At 40.6% G+C, this 20,982-nt stretch overlaps 1 long non-coding RNA gene across 1 annotated transcript in view; it reads left to right on the forward strand.

Annotated features, from left to right (window-relative positions):
* The first annotated feature begins 1,226 nt into the window (after positions 1–1,226).
* Gm39805 overlaps positions 1,227–20,982 on the forward strand; it is a 30,206-nt gene continuing 10,450 nt past the window's right edge. The window contains exon 1 of the long non-coding RNA XR_866183.2: positions 1,227–1,520. This is a non-coding gene — a long non-coding RNA (predicted gene, 39805). The remainder of the gene's footprint in view (positions 1,521–20,982) is intronic.

Consider the following 20,982-nt stretch of genomic DNA (forward strand, 5'->3'; position numbering starts at 1 on the left):
AGGCTCTACCTCACATCCATTGGTCTCTTTTGAACGATTAGTGAGAAGTCCTGAAAAAAGCTGTCAGCACAGGGGCTAGGATGATGGCAGATGTGGCAATGACTTGTTTGGAAGGAAAGCAGAAGGATTTTCCTTATTCAATAATTGTTTATTGCCCTTCCACTGCATAGCAGGTCCCGCTATAGGTGGTCCGGCCACTGCCAGTATAACTATAAACAGGAGAGTCTTGTTTCTGTAGAGCTGCTTTCTGGAAAAGCAGATGCACGAAAGATAAGGTGTTGCATACGTGAAGCTATGTCAGACCACAGTCTTTCAAGTCCTAGGTACATCCACCAACCCCGAACCACCCTAACTTAAAAAGGCAAAGCTCATGAAGAATACCCTACTTCAAGTTCCATTTGGGGCTCACTTTAAGAAGCACTTCCTCTTGCAGCCCATATTTCAAACATCAGCTCCCCCTGGGGCCCAGCTACAAACTCAGCCTAGCCATCACAGAAATCCATCTTCTAAGTCAAAACTGAAATTGCCAGAAGGTGTGTATATTCGCCAGGTGTTCCAGGTATGTGACTGCCGCCCTATTCATCCACAGGAAAAGCAACTGCATGGTTCAGGATCTCATCTGTTACTATTATTAGGTGATTAACAAAATCATATTGATTCATGATTGTATAAGTGTTATAATGAAGGCACGAATGAACAAATAAACTTATTAACAATTAAATCCTAAAGCAATGGCTCACAGCCTTTGGCTTTTGTTCTTACTGCAAAACACATGGCAACTGATCTTCACACGTGGGACACAGCTCTGTAAATGTTTAAGGCTTTACACAATCCCCAGGAAGTTGGCTCCACCGCCCTCCCTCCCACTCCCTCACAAATAGCATGGAAACAGGAGGTAAACCACTAAGCGCTAACCCTGAAGACTGTCCTGACTCGTTTTTTTCAAATAAATCACTTGAAAATGATTACTAACCCCAACTTATTTGTGAAACACCTCCCAAAGGATCGTGCATGTGTCACAACTGTGGGCCCAGAATCACGAACCCACAGACGAAATTCCCTTATAGTAAGAGAATCCTGTGTATTTGGAATACAGACATTTGTTATACTGGAAAAAAAACAGTAACTAAGCCAACCGGTGCTAGAACAGAGTACTTCATTTGCTTTATTACTACGGTCTTGGCCTTATGGGATTCTACTCTTTTTTTTCTAATACCACAGTGATGGTAAAAGCAGGGAAGGTTGACGCTATCTAAAGTGGGTTCTCCCTTTCCGGTGCAGAGTCTTTCAAATATCCACTGACAGGGCGTTGATACATAGAAGAACTTGCCTCAGGTCAAACGTTCCTGCACTAGCTGTGAGCGCTCACTTCAATGGAAAGCTCTGTGGTCCCTGCCAGCCCCTCTGCTCCACAGATGTCTCAGGACACAGCCCCACCCTTGCCAGGGCACAGAAGTGGGATTTACAAAGGATCAACACACCAGACTTGTTACCAAACTTAGGAAGGATGTCAACAAAAGGTAGGAAACTTGCTGACGTCAGTAAAATACATACCATGTTTGACATCTTCAAAAAGCTTTTCAAGAGATGTCTTCAGTTTTGTCTCTTGTAGGACATTTTTTTGTCTTTCTGTGAATGGATCCTTTGCTTTCTTAGGGGTAAATGTGGTTTTTTACACATTCTGTTAACCATGAGTCCCTCTGAAAATGTAAAATAAAAGCATGTTTTCCTTCTCATTAAATTCCATTATGCCTAATTAATTAATTAATTAATTAAAGATCTAAGTAGGAATGTAACAGGATCTAAGCATAGCCTGGTACAGGACTGCTCTGTTAGCAGCAGGCATGACATAAGAGCAGAGAGGGCCTGGCCTGTCTCTGTGCTCTCTGGCCAAGCAGTTAGTGACTGGCTGAAGACAGAGCTGAACGTGAAGGCAAGAGCTTAAGCAAAATAGTTTGACTGAAGACCCTTATGGATTTTTAAAATAATAGTAATTGTTATTATAAAACTGAAAATATGTTCAGTGTCAAGAGGATTCATTGTGTATCATGTCTATGCAACAAAATGTTCCTTGCTGAGCCATAACAAGTAAATGATAGTATTTTTGTTTAGAATTCCTATGATACTAAGAAAACTATCATCTAATGCCATCCTTTTTTAAAATTCAACAAGGGGTGGGGGAGGGGGGAGAAAAGTTTAATAGAAGACTGTGAAAGGAGTCCAAAATTGGAAACAAAGAAAAAACCCTGTAAGAAAAAGGAGAAAGAAGAGAGGGAGAAAGGAAATAGAGACGACAACAACAGCAACAACAAAATCAACAACAAAAGGAAAAGGAAACGGGAAGGTTGAGAGAATAGAATAGAATATAAAAGTTCAGGCTGTTAGAACACTGCACATGCACAGTAGATCTGCCGAAAGTTAGAAAGCACAGGTGTCTTTTTAATTGTGATACATTGGGAAAATTCACACTGTTAAATGAGCCTCTGATTCTCACTTCTACCTGCATGATACGGAAACATACTGTTAGTATGCTGAGCTAAACTCCAAAAGATGCCAAAAGCAGTGCAGGCAGATGAAAGAGTTGCAAGAGGCTGCTGTCTTATGCTCCTTTAAGGCTGGAGCAAAGAATCTGGAAGTTTCTAGTTTGTGTGGCACTAACAGGATGCATATGCTGTATCCTCAGATCGGATCATAATAAGGTATGTGTGCGCACGTGCCAGTGTGCAAAGCATGGGGGCGGGTCTGAGGACATCAGGTGTTGGTCCTCTCCGTCAGTCACTTTTGAGGCAGGGCTTATTTTGTTGTTGCACTGCTGAGTAATGGCTAATTGTCCCCTGAGGTTCCAGGAATTCTCCTGTGTCTATGTACCATCTCATTGATTACAGATGGACGTGCCTGGCTTTACAAAGGTTCTGGGGAGGTGAACTTAAGCCCTCATATTTCCTAGGAAGTACCTTACTCATTGAGTCATCTCCAAAGGCCACCATTCTTTTTATGTTAAAAATATTCTTAAGAGATAGGAGAGATTTGCTGCTGTTTTGACAAAGACAAATCATTTAAAGGTTAAATACTCAAATCCAGTGCATGGTCCCAGGGGTTGGAAGTGAGCAAAAAGCCAAGAAAGTGATAGAAAACTTGAAAGGGTAAGTTTCTCAAAGTATAGGATCTATGTTTTGAGAGGTAACAGGATTGGATGGTGAAAAAGATGGAAAACTAAAACAGATTTTTCATTGCCACTGCACAGTGTCGATATACAAAGGACATGTTAGTGTCTGTGCTGTGGACTAACTATCTCAAGGGCATTTGCTTTAGGAAGTTATTGTCTACAGAATGGCTTGCCATCTCTGGAAGTGTGGGAACGCAAATCATTCTACTAACTGCGAACCTCTTTTGTCCCCTAAACTGTTAGCACTGTAAATGATTTTTTCAAAGAGACCAGTAGTTCATGCTGACCACATGGCTCAAAACAAAGATTTGAAAGATGTCTACCACACTGAGTGATTTATATGTCTACAAGTGTCAATTATTTATTCCTTTGTTTCTCCACACATCAATCCAAACTTGGGGAAAATATAGAAAAGACATGTATTAAGAATTTGCTTGTCTGCACTCCATTATGGAACAGTTCTTGCCCATATTTAAGGATTTATTTAAAGAGAATTTAAATATAAACAGATTCATATGCACGTGCATGCATAATAGAAGAAAGAAAAGGAAGGAAATGTTATGTAATTTCCTTTCTAATTTTTTTTTTTTGTGCAAAATACCACATCTGACTTGCATGGCTTGGGGGTTCAGGGTTTTAAACAGATATTCTTTTCTTCTTATCAGTGTCCTATACTGAGGACAAATGATGCTCTGTATAATAACTAAGAGATGTGTGCTGATGTTTATTCCTGATCAGCCACAGTTACTAATGTAGTGATTTGTTGGCTGCTCTTTCTGTTCAGAGTTAGGCCAAAATTCCCAAAGGAAGCCCAGAATTGAAACAAAAGTACAAGCCGCACCTGGCCAGGGCCTGGGGAGCAGGGGCGTGGCTTTTCTTCCTCTAACACCCCCCCCCCCCTTGGTTAGCATCTTTGTTCTATGTACTGCTCCTAGTATGTAAATGCATCTGTAAATGTTCTGAGAGCTGAGTAATGTTATTACTCTTTTTTAGGATGCCTTTGTTATGCATTTGCATACATATTAACTATTAACATTTAGCTATTATATATAATACATTATATATTATATATTGTATATTATATACTATATGCTATTAGTATGTAACATATAACATATATATTATGGATTGTGTATCATATTATACATCATATGCATATGTCTTATATCATAACTTATATCACATACCACATATCAATTATAATTTATTAACTGCTATATATTAATTATTATATGTTATTTATATTATATACCAGATATTCCAAAGATACCATTCACTAAATAGCAACAAATGTTGCTTTAACTTCTTATGAAAAATTGACCTTCTTTCCTTAGGCTGATGAGACTCTGGTCAATGCCATCCCTAGATGACAAAAATAAAAGCACTGGAGTGGTAATGCTGCCTCACTCACTCCTTCTGAATCTCTGCTATGTTTGGTCTTTACAGCTCAGACCATGGGCACTGTTTCTTTACGTCTCCACAAAAGGGCAGACTAAGGCATCTGGCAGTGAGAATCTACTTGCCGGGCTTCTCCAGAGCTACCTAGGCTTAAGCAAACACCCTGCACGGTTACACAATGTCTTGTGTCCTTGCTTAGAAAACCCTCATTATTCCAATGAGTCCCATTCTCCTTTAAACATAAATACGAATCACAGGTCCTGGGTGGACTCCATGTTCCCTTGTGTGTCTGTCTGTCCGGCAGCTGCTTTCCTGAAGGCCATCCCAGGTGCTTCCCTGGGGAGAGAGTTTCAGGTCTGGCTGCAGTCAAGATGTAGCAGTCCTAAAGCTGCATGGGTGCGCCTCCTACCTCTCTAACTGCTGCAGGAACCAAATCCTGAGACTAGCTGTAATTCTTTGAGCATTTTCTAGATACGGTGACAGGATTTTAGGCAGGTGTGACAAACCTTTTGAGATCCACTGAATTGATGATGAGCGTCAGATAACTGAGGAAGTCATCGAGTAGCGTCTACATGGCTCTGTCGTGAAGAGAAGTGCAGATCAGATGGTGGCATGAACATTTTTAGCCTGGCTCTTCCCTTCTTCTGCTCACATGCACCGAATGAAGCGCCCATTTGCTGACTAGAAATTAACAGTTGAGGTCGGCCGATGATGCAGTGCAAGGAGGCCTGTTCTGTTCCTCTGCTGACGGGTGAGCCATGCCAACCTTCACCTCTAAATAGCTACACACTTAATTATGTGATAGTTAGAAACAAAATTTAGTCACAATCCAGTAATAGCATGCACCCTAGTGGGGGTAGGGGGTTGGGGGGGGGGGGATCAGCAACTCAAAAACAGCAATAACAGAACCTACACAGCTTACTACCGTATGTAACATAAAATAAAACACCCATTTAAAGGCAGATTATAATAAATTAGGCTAGACTATAACCAAAATACACCAATTTTTACACAGCAGTATTATTTCTCTACCTCATCAGAAAACCCTAGGAAGATATGAGCCAACTTGTGCAAACAGAACAAAAACTGAACCGAGAGAAGGTACAGTAGCCACTTTCTTGCAAACAAAACAATCTCTCTGTTCCTGCCATTTGTCTGGACTCTTCCTCCAGGCAAGCTGGACAGCTGCACTGGTAGGTGTTTTAGTCATGGGTTGTAAGCCCCACCTGGGTAGATTTGTTTAGCAGACAGCTGGCAGAATTAAATACAAAGAATGGGCCACAAAATGCTTCCCCAAAAGGAAGAGGGGGGAAATAAACAGCCGAGCGAGTACTTTTTTAGATGTTTACCCTTTTGGTGGTTTATAGAATTCTCGGAGCTTTTCCTTGCATATATTCACGTTCTACATGTGAGTGCATCTCGTGGAAATTTTCCCTCAATTGTAGCGCCGTAGCTGAGGTAAAAATGCACATAAGTGAACAAAAAAGCCAAGCATGTCTTTGTGTGTGTGTGTGTGTGTGTGTGTGTGTGTGTGTGTGTTGTTAGAAACACCAATTTCAAGTTTATAAGTTCCCGAGAATGACATCAGTTTTAAATTACCTTTTCTTTTTTTTATTTCTGCATTTTCTTTGCTATATTTTAAAGCCAATAAAATAGATTTTCTTCATCTGGAATGTTCTTTCTCACTTAAAGATAAGAAGGGGTCTAAATTGTGGGAATGGCATCCCTCGGCATCTGTTTCTTTCACAGACCTATCAAATATCTAATTTTTGGCGTGACTGCTGACTCCGACAGGGGGATGACAGAAACCAGCTTTGTGGTTACATGTTTCACTTTTAATCTCATGGAATAAAACTCTAAATGTCCCTTTGCAGGGGACAATTTGAGAGTCTTTTCTTTTCTTTTCTTTTCTTTTTTTCCTAAAAGTCCAAGCAGAGGGACATTAACCTGGATAGGCTTATTACACAGCGCACGCAAAAGTGTTCTCCATTTTATGCAACAGCCATGAGGCACATCTGCCTTCAAAAGAGCTGCATTCCTCTCTGAATCAGGAGCTAAAAACAATAGAGATGCATAATCCGCGGCTGGGAGATACCAGGGACCAGCCTTAACTGCAGAAGAGCAAGAAGCGGCTGACTTAACCATGGCCCCTGCGTATTCTGTCTCCTTCTATAAATGCAACAAGACTCAGGAAGGCTCTTGAAAGACCACCATGGGTTCACTGCTCAGCGCTGGGGGGATCCAGGGTTTTCATTAAACACAGTAAATATAGAATGGAAGGTTCAAAAAACCCAAAACAGTTTGGATACAGTCCTTGTTGGAAGAAGTCCATGAAAATTGATTCCAACTGCTTGTAAATGAGCAAGGGGAGGGGCATGTTTGTTTTAAAGACAGCACCGCATGGCAGACAGGAAACATTTATACAGTAGCTTCACTACCACCTATGAGGTGGCAGTCCAACTCAGTGGATGTCCATTCCAGAGAGTAGTTCAAATCTATTTGCATAGCTCATGGAAATAGATTGCATATTAAAGACCAGGCCAGGGAAATACCCTTTAGCTCATTACCTAATATTTGCTTACCAGAGCAAAAACCTGTGTTGGCCCCTGTCCACCCAGCCTATACATCTCACTATGCAATGTAGACTTTGTGGAGCCAGGCATGATCTGTTCATTGCAGAGCCTGATGCTCTCTAAGCACTGATATCAATAGCATACATTTCAAATAGAAGGGAGGCCTGCTCAGGCTTAATCCCCACAGCCCCAGTAAACCAAGCATGGTCTCTGGGGAGGCTGCTGGTACAAAGCAGTGTTCCGATGCATGCTTTCACATGGTTAGCAAAGTGGGACAAATCCAAGACCAGGAAAACAGCATGATACGTTACAAAGTGAAGTCACTCCAAATCCTATATGGTGCTTAAAGATCCTTCCGTCTTCCTATTATCTAACAGATACTGCATTGAATTAGACAGACACAATCCTTTCTCTAACCAGATCATTACAGTACTGCACATTCTTTGTATATCGGTGATGTGGTAGTATTAAAAGCTATAAAAACCCTTTTGAGGGTGCCCCAGGCTTTCATTTTTGTCCTCATACAGATTTCCCCTACCTACCCCCAACTAAAAGGAATTCCTCATAAATGTACATCCTGATTCGGGATTCTTTGGGCGCACATTCCATCTAAATCCATTGAGTCCATCACAGGCAAATATTTTTGGTAAAGCAAACTCATTCTTTACTTTATTCACATTGTTGAAGAGCCTCTTCATTGAGCATTGACCTTCAAGTTTTGACGTTCTAGCAAACAAGCTGTAAAGCAGAGATGATGTAGACTACTTCAAAAAGCAAATATTCCAGAAAGACAAAAGAAGGGCCTCCAAATACTAATTCTATTCATTGAAGCCTATGAGAGTTAGTTCTTTGAAATGGAGGTTAACATATTGTTATGGGGATGCTATAGCCTAGAACCTGTCCATATCACTTCAGAATTTATCATAATATGCCATACTTAGCAGTATGTATGGTATCACTTGTTGAGTGAAAAAAAAAGACTATATATTCTTAGCAAGATTCCTTTTTTTTTTAATTACTAGAGCTAAATTTATAGCAAAACAGAAACTTCCTTCAGCAGCTAGGGTTTCAAGTGAGGAATTTTAGTAATCCATCAGGTGTGTATTTTCCCCTAAAAGGACCAGGGAGGCCGCAGACTCTGTATATTTACCCAGGCATCACCTTCCTGACGGTGAAATGTAACCAGCTCTTCTGCAGAATGGAGCGATCAGTGTGTGTCAGTAATACTGTGCTGTGAAGTGTAGAGAGGGAAATGAAGGCAGCTCATCCGAAGGAAACTACAGGGGGATTTTAGATCAGCAGAATGCAATTATCCAAGTTGGAAGTGTTCCCAGACACCAAGGAGAACTCTAAAGGTGGGTAAACTGAATACCGCCTCTCCTCCATCGCAGGACAAGCCAGCACATCTCTGACAAGGCTGCTGTTGGTTCGATTTATTTGCCTTAACTTTATGAATAGTACTAGCCAAGTTCGGGCTGTTACCATAGGAACTGGAAGATTTAGACCATTTGATCAGAATTGGAGATATCACACCTACTGATGAGGTGGACCCTATAGCCTTTACTTATCAAGAAACTGAAAGATATTTTTAGAATCCTCCTAAGACTCAATATATGAGTCTAAGGGTTACCCAGGGAGCTTCTACTCCTGCACCTCTGTGTGAGGCATGAATAAGTTCTGGCCAATCAAAGATAGAAATATATGGACTTGAACTCTGAAGTGACCATAAAGTGCCTACACTTTATGTCCTTCCTCTGGGTATGTATCTATCTCACTGTCACTCATAAGCACAAATGTCCCTCCTCTACCCTGACCTCTCATTAACCAAGATGTTAACTGAACAAATAGACTGAAACATTTACCTCTCAAGTCCCCGTGGAGAGGACCGCTATGGAGAAGTAATTCAAACACCCAGACTGTGAAATAATGTCAACAAGCAAAGAAACTTTACAATGCTAAACTTTGCAAATTTTTATAGAAACCACTAGAGGTGCCTTGACTAATTGTTTTAGTTAGGTTTGTATTGCTTGATAAATACCATAATTGAAAGGAACTTGGCGAGTAAGGAGTTTATTTCAGCTTATAGTTGCATTCCATCATGAAGGGAAGTCAGGACATGAACTCAAACAGGAGAGTAACCTGGAGGCAGGAACTGAAGCAGAGGCCATGGAGGAAGCTTACTGGTTTGTTTCCCTTGACTTGTTCAGCCTACTTTCTTTTTTTTTTTTCTGTCTTTTCCATTTTTTTTTCATCTTTTTCTTTCTCCTCTCTCTCTCTTTCCACTCTCTCCACTCTCTTCCTCCTCTCCTCTCTCCCTCTTTGGGACATTAGCCTTAATAAATAAAAAATGTATGTAAATTACCTACTAGTAAATTGTATGATAAAATAGGTTTGCCTAGTTAAACATTTTCTGAGGATATAAATTTTGTTTCTACTATTTAAAATCATTTTTCATACACAACATTTTGATCATGTTTTTTCCTGCCCAAACCCCTAATTCTCCCCACATCCCTACCTACCCAACTTCATGCCCCTCACCTCTCAAAAAAATTTAAATGAAAACCAAAACAAACAAACAAAAAACAATAAGACAAAAAAAATGCCAAAACAGAACGCTCCCCGCCCACGCCAAAAAAAAAAAAATGTATATATATATATATATACATATACATACATACCATGGAGTCTCTTTTGTGTTAGAGACTACTTCTAGACATGGAGCCTACCCTGGAGTGTGGATGATATATGTAGTGACTCTGATGAAGAAAAATATTTTCCTCTCTACCAACAAGTATCGATTGCAAACAGCTTTGTGGTTAGGGGTGGGAAGCATGTATTCACGTCTTCCTCTCAGTGGTGGGACCTATCTGGTTTGAACCTGAAGGTCTAGTGCTCACTGTGAGTTCACAGTGCATCAGTCCTTCTGTGTCTGGAAGAGGCTGTTTTCCTGGATTCATCCACCACCTCTGCCTCCCACCAACAGTGTGCTGAGTCTGCCCATATCAATCATTATTCAAGAAAATGTAACACAGGCAGTTATAGTTCAGGCAGTTCCTCAGTTGGGAGTCCCTCTTCCCAGCTTGACTAGATTTGTATCGAGCTGGCAAAAACAAGCCAACATACTATATAACAGAGATGATGAAAATGAAATTCTTTTGAATTCCAAAAATGAAAAAGAAAAAAATTAAAAAAAAAAAAAAAAACAGAAACATCATTCTATAAACCAAGGCTGTGGCAAGAAACACCTTGGTTCATTGTCTGTAGGAATATAATTTTTTATTAATGTTCCAAGGAGCATTGTGATCAAAATACATTAACCTGTGGTTTTTGTAACTTTGTGCATCATTATGGTGTAATTAGGGACAGGGAGGGAGAATTTCTTTTGGCTCACAGTTTTAGAGGTTTTCAGTCCACAGTGGCAACAGCATGGTAACAGGAGCACTTTGGAATGGTGATGGGAGCAGGAAGCAGAAATGTTGGCTCATCAGGAAAGAGAGAGGGGACAGAAAAATGGCCAGGCTAAGCTTCAAGGTCTGTTGCTAGAGACCCACCTGTGCCAGTCAGGCCTGTTTAAAAAAAAAAAATCACAACCTCCTAACACTACAGCTCTACCTGGGAGCAAAGCATCCAAACACATGAGCAGGAGGTGGGGAACATGACATTTCAGGCTCCATCTATACAAGTTACAAGAACAATGCTTAATCCTTATGCTTTAACGTAATATATTGTACAACTAGAAACTGTCCAGAAAGAAAGCTCAAATCTAATGGCCAAGATATTTGTTCCTCAAGACATGGAGTCACATAAATGTAAATAGCAGATAAACTCTTAACTTGCCCTGGGCCCATGAGGATGGTCCTTGGGGCTAGGGTGTAAGTAATAAGACACAGAATCAATGGAACAGACTCTGGTATCCAGGTGAGAAGCAGACGCAGACTCAGGTATTATTGTAATGGGGAATGCCTTTATGCACTCTGCCCAGGTTCCCTCTGTCAGTAACTGCTCATCCCTTGCAGCTTACACCAGCTACTGGCTAGGTTCTGGGGTTAGTAAATGCTGAAGCACCTGCTATGCATGCATGCATGGGCCATAGACAGAGCTTGCTGCATATCCACTCCTCCTAAATATTCACCACTTTTTGTTTAAAAGTTGACAGCTTAGTGGGAGCCAGAATTCTGTGCTCTAACCTTGTTGACCCTAACTCAGGGTGTGAGCAGCATAGGGAACTGCACCTGTCTTAGGTTGCACAGCTATTGGGGTCTTACCCGTCATTGACTATGGGCTCTGGAAGATCAGCCTCCCTGAAGAGGATGCCCGGATGGAGTAGGTCTGCCTATTGGGGGGCCTTTCTTATCTCTGAGCACTATGCCTGTATAACCTCAGGAGGAGAGCTTTGTTCAGGGCATTCCAGGGCCATCAGCACTTGAAGCGTAGTCTTATTGATGGAGTGCTGGCAAGTCATATGCTGCATAAGACACTAAAAGAGAATGGTTACTAACAACAGAACACCCCTAACATCGCATAAGTAACTGTCCAAGAGGGATCAAAGAGCCTTTTAAGGTTGTCCCATACATTAGTGATAAAGCTCACTTCAAAGGACACAGCCAGAGGTCTAGTGAAGTTTAACTTATGTATTTGTTCCCTGAGGAATATAGAATAATCAAGGAACTTAGTGAACCATGTCCCCTTGATGTAATGGGCCAATTTCAGCCTCTCTTGAGGTAGAATTATGTACCTGGTAAGGGGTCAGGCAAAAAGACCTCCTAAACTCACAAACAAGAAGAGACATGTCCTGTACCATTTCGAGTTCTTCTGACAATAGGTCAACTTGTTACTGTAAAATACACCTTGACACAGCTTTATTAGAGAACATCAAGCAACCATCAAAAACTGTATGTACTGTATATATGTGAATACTTTAGTCATTTGTTTATTCAATAAACTAATGCTTGTTGAGCACCTACTATGTGACAGACTTATTCTAGATGCTAGGAATATAACCAGGAACCACACACACACAAAAAAGCCCCAGCTCCTATGATGCTTGTATTTTAAGAGATTAAACAATTCCCAAGAAACAGATCAGTCATTAGAATAACAACTAGTACTAACAAATTGAGAAATTGCTCCCTTGAGAATTAAAGTAAATAGTATCATCCACAGGCTACACACACACACACACACACACACACACACACACACATCAAAGCATGGCTCCCCAAATACACATTTGATAATACCCCACATATGAAATTAGAAAGGAAGAGCTAGGGAAATAATAAAAATTCTAATATATGTATATGACATTTTTTAATTGTAAGCAACTCAAGTCCATACGAACTTGAAACATTAAATGGGCATGGCACACAGTGAAAGGATAGATTGACGTAGGGTTCAGATATAATTAGGCAGCCAACCAGCAGCCCCTTCTTGACAGATTTTATTGTTTCAAGTCCAGCCACATTCTACAAAGTGATTTAAGTTATTTAAAATAAATCTTTTTTTTTAAGTTAAAAGAATAAAAGGAAGTGATGGGCTTGGATGGAAACCAACCACTAGTATGGTAATAGAAACTGGAAGCATGTGATGGGTCAAACTCACAGGACTGAAAGTACACAGAGAGGGAGTGGGTGGGAACTGATGGCCAAGTATAGCCCATACAACCTTTTCAGGGTACAGTCCGAAGAATGACAAGAGAAAAATTACTCCTCTCTAAAACACTAAGAACCTCTATCTCTTGGAAGTCAACTTTAAATTTTCCCAATGTCGGGAAGTCAACTTTAAATTTTCCCAATGTCGGGCTGGGAATAAAACCACATAAAGCTGGGTGTGATAGTCCATGTGTGTGAGTAATTCCAGTCCTCCTAAGGCAAGATGAGATGCAGGACAGGAGAACCTCTGGCAGCTCAAGGGCCAGTTACCATGGCGTACACAGGGGCAAACAGCAAAGAGATTCAGTCTCAAGCAACATGGAACATAAGGATTGACACCAGGGGTTACTTACTTTCTGACCTCCACACATGCATGAACACAGCACAAATGCAGACACACACAACACACACACACTTCATGGCCAGCGCTGTCACCACTGCCACCACCACCACCATCATCCCTCATACAAAAATAAATTACTTAATTAAATTAAACATTTTATATATTTCACATAGTAGGCAATTTCTCTTCTTCTATCTTCTTACATCTTCTATCTTCTTACATCTTCTATCTTCTTACATCTTCTGGCAGGATGTGTGAACATGTCAGTTCTCATGTGGTCAGTCCACTTGAAAGTGTCAATTGTTGGCCATACTTGTACCATAGTTAGTAATGATTATTTCTAGGTCATGGATTTAAGATTACTTATGTATGTGCCTCAATACTTTTCTGCTTTCTCAAAAAATTTCTGAAGACAGAATGGCTTAAGAGGTTTTTTTTTTAATTTGAGTTAAATAATATTAAAACAAAACTCTACTCCTGTCTCTTTGCTTATTAGAATTATAAAAGAATAACTTAGGGGCCACTTACTTTAAGTACAACCACACCACATCTGCACAGGTGGAAATATCATCAACAGCACCAAGTTGTTGGCCTACATCCATATTGATCCCATTAGACCATCACTATCGTAGGGTTCTGATAATGCCTTTGGGCTCCTTGCCATGCCCCTTGAAGACAAACAAATCATGGGAAATTTTAACCCCATGAAAGAATAGTCCCTCCACAGAATACATTCACATCCATCCATTCAGTCACTTCTGATTGGATGACCTGAAAATGGAGTGAAGTCTGCAGAGAGAGCACTGCAGAGGCAGCCTAGTTCCACAAGGATGGAAAAAGGAACTCATTCTTAACTAAACTCAACAAGTCTTTGGGCATTCTACACATGGCTGGAGTTCTGGGCACACCCCACCAGAGCTAACTCCATCAGCTGACAACAGTGCAGAGCTCTGAGTCAGAGGCTTGGAGGGAGCCTAAGTAAGACATCTCGTCCATCACCCTGCCTTCAGGCAGTTTTCCAGAGAGATGGGTGTTTACTCTGTTTATAAAGCTCTCCACTGATCCCAGAGAATAAAAGACAAGGATTTTTATATCCATGACGTTTTCTAACCAAGTGTGTAGTATTGGCCACCTCTACCATCGGCAGCAGTTCATAACACACTTGGATTGGAAGTTATAATCACTGATGTCAGGGAATATAATTCAATGAAAATACTCTGAATTATATACTATAATATCTCTCGAGGGTTTTGATAAAAAAATTCACAAAGTGGTGTCACTAGTTTAAGACAAACTGAAGTAGTAGTGATTTCCAGAATCTACTCTAGAACTACCCATTTCAGATTTACAACCTTAGTCACAACTAGTTCAAGAGAAATTTAAAAAGTATCACAACTTTTTTTTTTGAGTGGTGGAAAATATCTGTTCTCTGCCACTATATAGAGTCATCTTTTTTCTATATAAAATAAATCCAATTCATTTTTCATCATTTGTAAAGAGAAATAAAATGGGAAGGTATCCTAGCCAGACTTCATAAAACAAAACAAAACAAAACAAAAACAAAAACAAAAACAAAAACAAAAACAAAAACAAAAACAAAACTTTGGAAACATCAATCAGTTAACTCTTCTATCTCCAAACCCTTTTTCTCAGTCTTTGCAACTTAAGCTGTTGAAAGCTGAATTGCTTATGTTTCCTGAGGTCCTGGGTAATGGCTGCAGTACATAGTGGCTACTAGCGATGCTACTGGTTTGTGGTGTTGTTTGGCCCACCCAGAATATCCTTGTCCTAGCACAGGGCTTGGCAATCAAGTCTTTATCCTTGGCATTTCTGGTGGGGAATGATGTTGTGTCTAGGCAAACATAGGAAAGAGCTAAAAACCTATGGTTGTCACATTTCTGAACATAAGCACAGTCAGACTAACCTGTCAGAAACATGCTTTGTGGATAACCTTCAGACAGACCAGAGATATCAATGCCTCCAGCATCAGTCCCTTTGTTCCACATGTCATGCAATTGCCCCTTTTCTTATATTTTCTTTGGGTTGACTGCCAAAGAAATTGGAGAGAGTGAGACCTGTTTCTATAGCACATCCTTTTTGCAAAAGCTCCTGGAAGAGGGTCTGGCATTCAGGTGTCATCCTAGGGTGACTTTATCCCAGATAATGTTGAAGGAACTTCAATGTAAGAGATGAGTCACTTTAAGGATGTTTTAATAAGATTTACTGTCCTATGTACAACAAGCTGGTGAAAATTGCCAAATATGGTTATGTATTTCATGTGCATAAATGGCCAGAAGAAAGCTAAGGGAAACATATCTTCACATAACTTATCTCGTTTCCTCTCTGAGAAGGAGGGAAATGGAATAATTTTGAGTCAGATATAATAGAAAGTGAATCCCACCAACGGTCTAGATACCAACATTATAGGTATATCTTGTTGCTTGAAAGTAAGTATACATTTGGGGCTGGCGAGATGGCTCAGCGGTTAAGAGCACTGACTGCTCTTCCGGAGGTCCTGAGTTCAAATCCCAGCAACCACGTGGTGTGTCACAACCATCTGTAATGGGATCTGATGCCCTCTTCTGGTGTGTCTGAAGACAGCTACAGTGTACTCACACACATAAACTAAATAAATTTTTAAAAACAAAGGAAGGAAGGAAGGAAGGAAGGAAGGAAGGAAGGAAGGAAGGAAGGAAGGGTACATTTATTCATAGCTGATGTAAGAGTTCTAAAGCATTTCTAAGCTAGTTCAAGTCCAGGAGGCCCTGGCTGTGTAACAGAGTGGGAGTTTCCAAATGGCAGCAGGAGGGAAAGTCGAAGCTGAGACATGTGGTCTTTAGCCCCCTGGAATGGAAAACCGAATGTCAAAAAAAGCTAGCATGCATATCTAGAAGCTTTCAACCAAGGGAAAGCTATGGTTCCATGTCATCTTGGCAAAAGTGGACGTCAGCATCTGTCAGTGCCTGAATTGTCACATATAGAGTCCGTGAGACAAGGTAGAAATAGGTCTGACCTTAGTACACTGGATGGCAGGACCTGGGGAAAGAGGAAAGAACATGGTCTTTGGACAACAGAAGGCAAACAAGCTGGCCTCTCATCACAGACAGGACAGACAAGGCAAACCAGGGCCAAAAAAACAAAAAACAAAAAACAAAACAAACAAACAAACAAACAAAAGACAATCACAATAAAGCCTGAAAGGAGGGCAACAGCTGGACATTTAGAAGTATGAGGCCGAGACCTGCTCTCTTCTCTCACGTGACCAGAGTACAATCATTTCTGAGTCTATGCAGTGGCAGGCAGTGCAACCAAGAATCCTCATTCCTTATTATCATACTCTCAGAGGTAGCTATTTCTTCACAGACTAGGGAGAAATGAAACTATGCAGCCAACCTTTGCACAGAGTTGGAAAGCTAACTATAGACCTTGAAAAATACTGCTGCTTCTGACCACTTTCTTCCATTAATTACAGTCTTGGGGAAGCACATTGTGCCCTGCAGACTCTAACATACTTATTGTGTTAAGGGAGCCATGGCTTTCTTTTAGAACCCATGAATGCCAGGCCCTCCCATGCCAACAATTATAGGCATATGTGTATTTGTTCTTTCAGAAACACTTGCATCTTTTGACCCAGTGTTGTTAGAAATGCATTCTGAAAATCTAAAAGAAATGTGTGTACTTTGTAATACAAAACATCAAGAAAATATAAAATGTTATTGTTTGGTCATTTTGTGCAGGAGCAAATGAGTAAAATGCCAGCATTATAATCCATTAATAAGTTGCTGGCTTTTGAGCTGAGAGTTTAAGTGTCTGGTGGTTTATAATACCAAAAAATGAATAACAAATAGTAAAAGGTAGAAATTATATCATATCCTATTACTGAGGAATACATTTTCTTTAGGAGTTTAGAGGAAGACAATAAATTCTTGGTCGCTATGCTCAAGTAGTGGCAAAACTGTCAGATGGGCCCTCTGTCATGATTTTGGAGTCACAAAGTATTTTCACTGTGATTCTATCTATGGTGGTCTTTCAATTTCAAAGTATCTCTTTTCAGGGATCTTGAGTTTCTCCCTGTCTCCACCTTCCACATCACAAGCATGTGCTGAAGCTATCGCCAGGGTGGAAGAATCCTATCTCGGGAAGCTGCGGGGTGGAGGTTGTGGATGTATTTGTGGGAGAAAAGTGGCCTCAGATGATACTCTAGATATATAATAAGCAAGACAGTAAATAAATAGTTGTTTTAACAAGAAGCTTCTCAGAGTCTCGAATGTGTTGCTATAGACAACAGTCTCCTAATAACATTTCCATCAGACATAATGGGGCAGGCAAGAAGAAAGCTCAGTGAGTAAAGGCACTGCCCAAGCCTGAGTTTAATCCCTAAGACCTATGGAAAGGTTGAAGAATATTAGCAACAGGACAATGCTGTCCTCTGACCTCAACATACATGTGTGCCCTGGTGCTCATACCCCTCAATAATAATTAATTAATTACATTATTTTAAAGCACATTATACAGAACATTTAAGCTATGAGTGTTTCTACCAAACTTTTCCCATGTAGCATTTAGAGTGCTGTGCAATTCTTCCTTCCTTCCTTCCTTCCTTCCTTCCTTCCTTCCTTCCTTCCTCCCTCCCTCCCTCCCTCCCTTCCTTTCTTCCTTTCTTCCTTCCTTCCTTCTTTCTTTGTTTCTTTCCTCTTCCTCCTCCTCTTCCTCCTCCTCCTCCTCCTCCTTCTTCTCTCTCTTCTTCTTCTTTAATGCATTTAGTTAGAGCTATTCCTAAAGGTTACTAAAAGGAACACATGAACCAATTTGAATGGTATTTCCCAACATACTCATACACAGCTAAATGACATTTCATTGAGAGCCTAAAGGTATGGGGAAGACATTTGTTATCCCTCCTTCACAAAAGGGAAAACTAAAGTTCACAGGAGTGAAAGGATGTGTCTTCCTGCAGACAAGAAGCTCATACTATTCCTGCTAAATCCAAAATGATTATCCTATACAACTCCCTTTGGCCTTGAGCAGCCACCACCCCACAAATCTATCTCCTCCCAGGATGCTACATTTACCCCAGAAATCAGCTAGGCATGGAGCACTCTGAGAAAACCCATTGGGAGTCTTATGTTTGTGGATTCAATTCTCTTGAAAGCTAGTGATTTAAAAAAAAAATGTGCTATCCAATTTTTCCCACACATGCCACTTCTTAGCTACCCCATCCCTGAAGCCTGTGCAGTGTGGCCAATAATCATATCACCATTGTAATGAGTGGCAAATCCTATGTAATTTACACATTAAAGGAGGCTGAGATGCATGGAAAAACCCAGCCCCCATTTGTCTAATGAAATTAAAGCTCTTAGCCAAATACTGGTTCTGAAAAGAGATGTTTGGGAAGGCTCTCCCACCCCTCCCTCTGAAGAAGAGGGTGAGTGCTCTTTATTCATGATCCTGCCTCTACCTAAATCAGTCCCACAAAGGAACCTCTAAACCAGGGGGCCCTGTCTGGGGCTTGACTATACATAGCAGAGCAGAGGCCAGGCAAGACCTAGGCATTTTGACTAGTTATTTTCAATAACAATAGGAGGGAAAAGAAAGGAGGAAAGATGTTCTGTGACTTGACAGGCAACACAGACCTGCCCTGTCTTCTCTACCACATGGCATCAAAGAAGGCACACCTGAATTAGCAATTTTTTAAAGGCAACTCTCATCTTCTGTGGTAAGTGAGCATTACTGTGAAGCACAATGGATATTGTGTCTGCAACCACATCGAGCTTAATCTCCAGAAGGTCCCATGATTGGGCATGAAAAGGTGACTTCCTCTTGCCCTGGGTGCTGTCCAAATTTTCTGTGAATTCCCCATCGCTTAGAAACATCTTTTAAAGTCACAATAAAGTGAAAATTACTAAATAAATAAATAGCACCAAATACAGTTGAACATCAGTGTGTTAAAGCCAAGAATCTTTTAATAAGGAAAGTTTGATATAGGATGATCGCATTTCATTCATGAAAGGTAAATGCACAAATCCGTTATAGAGTATGTAGGTCTAAGGTCTCAAGACATGAAGCTGTACAGAGACAAAATCATATGAAGAATCACAAAGGATCTTTAATCTTAACCAAAGGCAAATGCTTTTGTTAAAAAGAAAATGAACACTGCTCATGCCTACACCCAGGACTCAGTACAAAAGGGTGTACTGAGGAAACTGTCTCCACTATGTTCTTTGCAAATCTTGGATAGTCCAGACACTGGTTCCAATTTCATTTCCTACCACTGTCTCTCGCTCCCAATCTGATCACAGGCCACACCCTTCTGTCCTCCTCAGTCACACCAAACTCTTTTCTGTTTGGAGAAATTTTCTACCTGCATTCTCACATAAGTAGCTCATTCTTATCCAAGGAGATCCCTGTGTGTTCTAAACAAGTTCAAACATGTTCAAATACATTGTACATTAGAATTTAATTGTCCTGGTTGTTTTGCTTGTTTTGTTTGTTTGTTTGTTTGTTGCTCTTTTTTTTTTCAAATTTAAGACAAGCTAGAGTTATCTGGGAAGAGGAACCTCGATTGAGAAAATGCCTCTATCAGATTGCCTGGAGGTGATTTTCTTGATTAAAGATTTATGTATGTAGGTCATCCCATGGAGGACTGTGTCTAGGCAAGTGGTCCTGAGTTGTATAAAAAGTCAGAGAGGCAAGCCAATTAGCAGCATTCGATTCGGATCTCTCCTTCAGTTCCTGCTTCTAGGTTTCTGCTTTGAGTTCCTAACCTGACTTCCCTCCATAATAAAGCTGTTACTTGGGCATCTAAGATAAAAACAAACCCTTTCCTCCATAAGCTGCTTTTCATCATGGTCTTTATCACAGCAATAGAAACCTTAAAAGACAAAAATTAGTACCAGGCCATGGGGTGTAGCTGCCACACACCTGATCATGTGCTTTAGGGAGTATTGTGAAGGATTTTGTAACTTTGGGCTGGAAAAGCCATTGGATGCTCAGATCTCAGCAGGCTGATGTTGTAGGAACATGGAAGATAACACTGAAAGCAGTATGGATGATGAAGGCCTGGCTTTCAGAGAGAAGCAAAGACTCTACCAGGGCTGTTTGAGTGATGTTTTGAATTAAGAACATGTGGTTCTGGTCATCTGGAGCTAAAGAATCAGCTGTGATTAACAATATATCAATGCCACTGAAGTGAAATCCGTGCTTTACTGGAAAAATTGATGCCAGTTATGAGGAGCTGGGAAATCAGCTGTGATTAAGAAGAGACTAGCATCATTGAGCTGAAATCTTCTGGGACTATTTCCTCGGGGTCAATACACAGAAGCTGTGGTCCAGAGGGGACTAAGGTTGTATCTCATTCTGTCAGTCAAACTTGGCAATGTTTAACAATTTCCCAGCAAGTACGGGTTTTTGAAAGCAAGAAGAGATTATGGAGAACAGATGAGATTTGGCACTCTAAGAGCCCAGGAGAAGACACTAACTAGTAAAGATGTGGATCCTAGTTTCAATGGAAGCCATAGGACTAAAAGGGTCATGTAGAGAAATCGTGGCTTGTCACAATTCTGTAGGGTCAGAGTCCCTGAGGAGAGCCCAGAAGAGGCTATTGGTGAAGTTGAAGCTCAATTACAGAAGAGACCCCCAAATGTTGGAGATTCCAGTGTCATGGGATGACTGCCAATGACAGCAGCAGCTATGACGCAAAGCCATCTTGAGCCTGTGACATTTGTTATACATCTGTGGATGGCAGAACCATAGAAGTAGAGCTGTGGAAGCCATTTGGAGCCCAGAAGATTGTGAGTCTCAGATATTCTACACAGAGATTTATACTGTTAGACTTCAGTTTTCTTTGATTTGAAT

The sequence above is a fragment of the Mus musculus genome, chromosome 2 (genome assembly GCF_000001635.26).
Source record: "Mus musculus strain C57BL/6J chromosome 2, GRCm38.p6 C57BL/6J".
In the NCBI taxonomy this organism is placed as follows: Eukaryota; Metazoa; Chordata; class Mammalia; order Rodentia; family Muridae; genus Mus; species Mus musculus.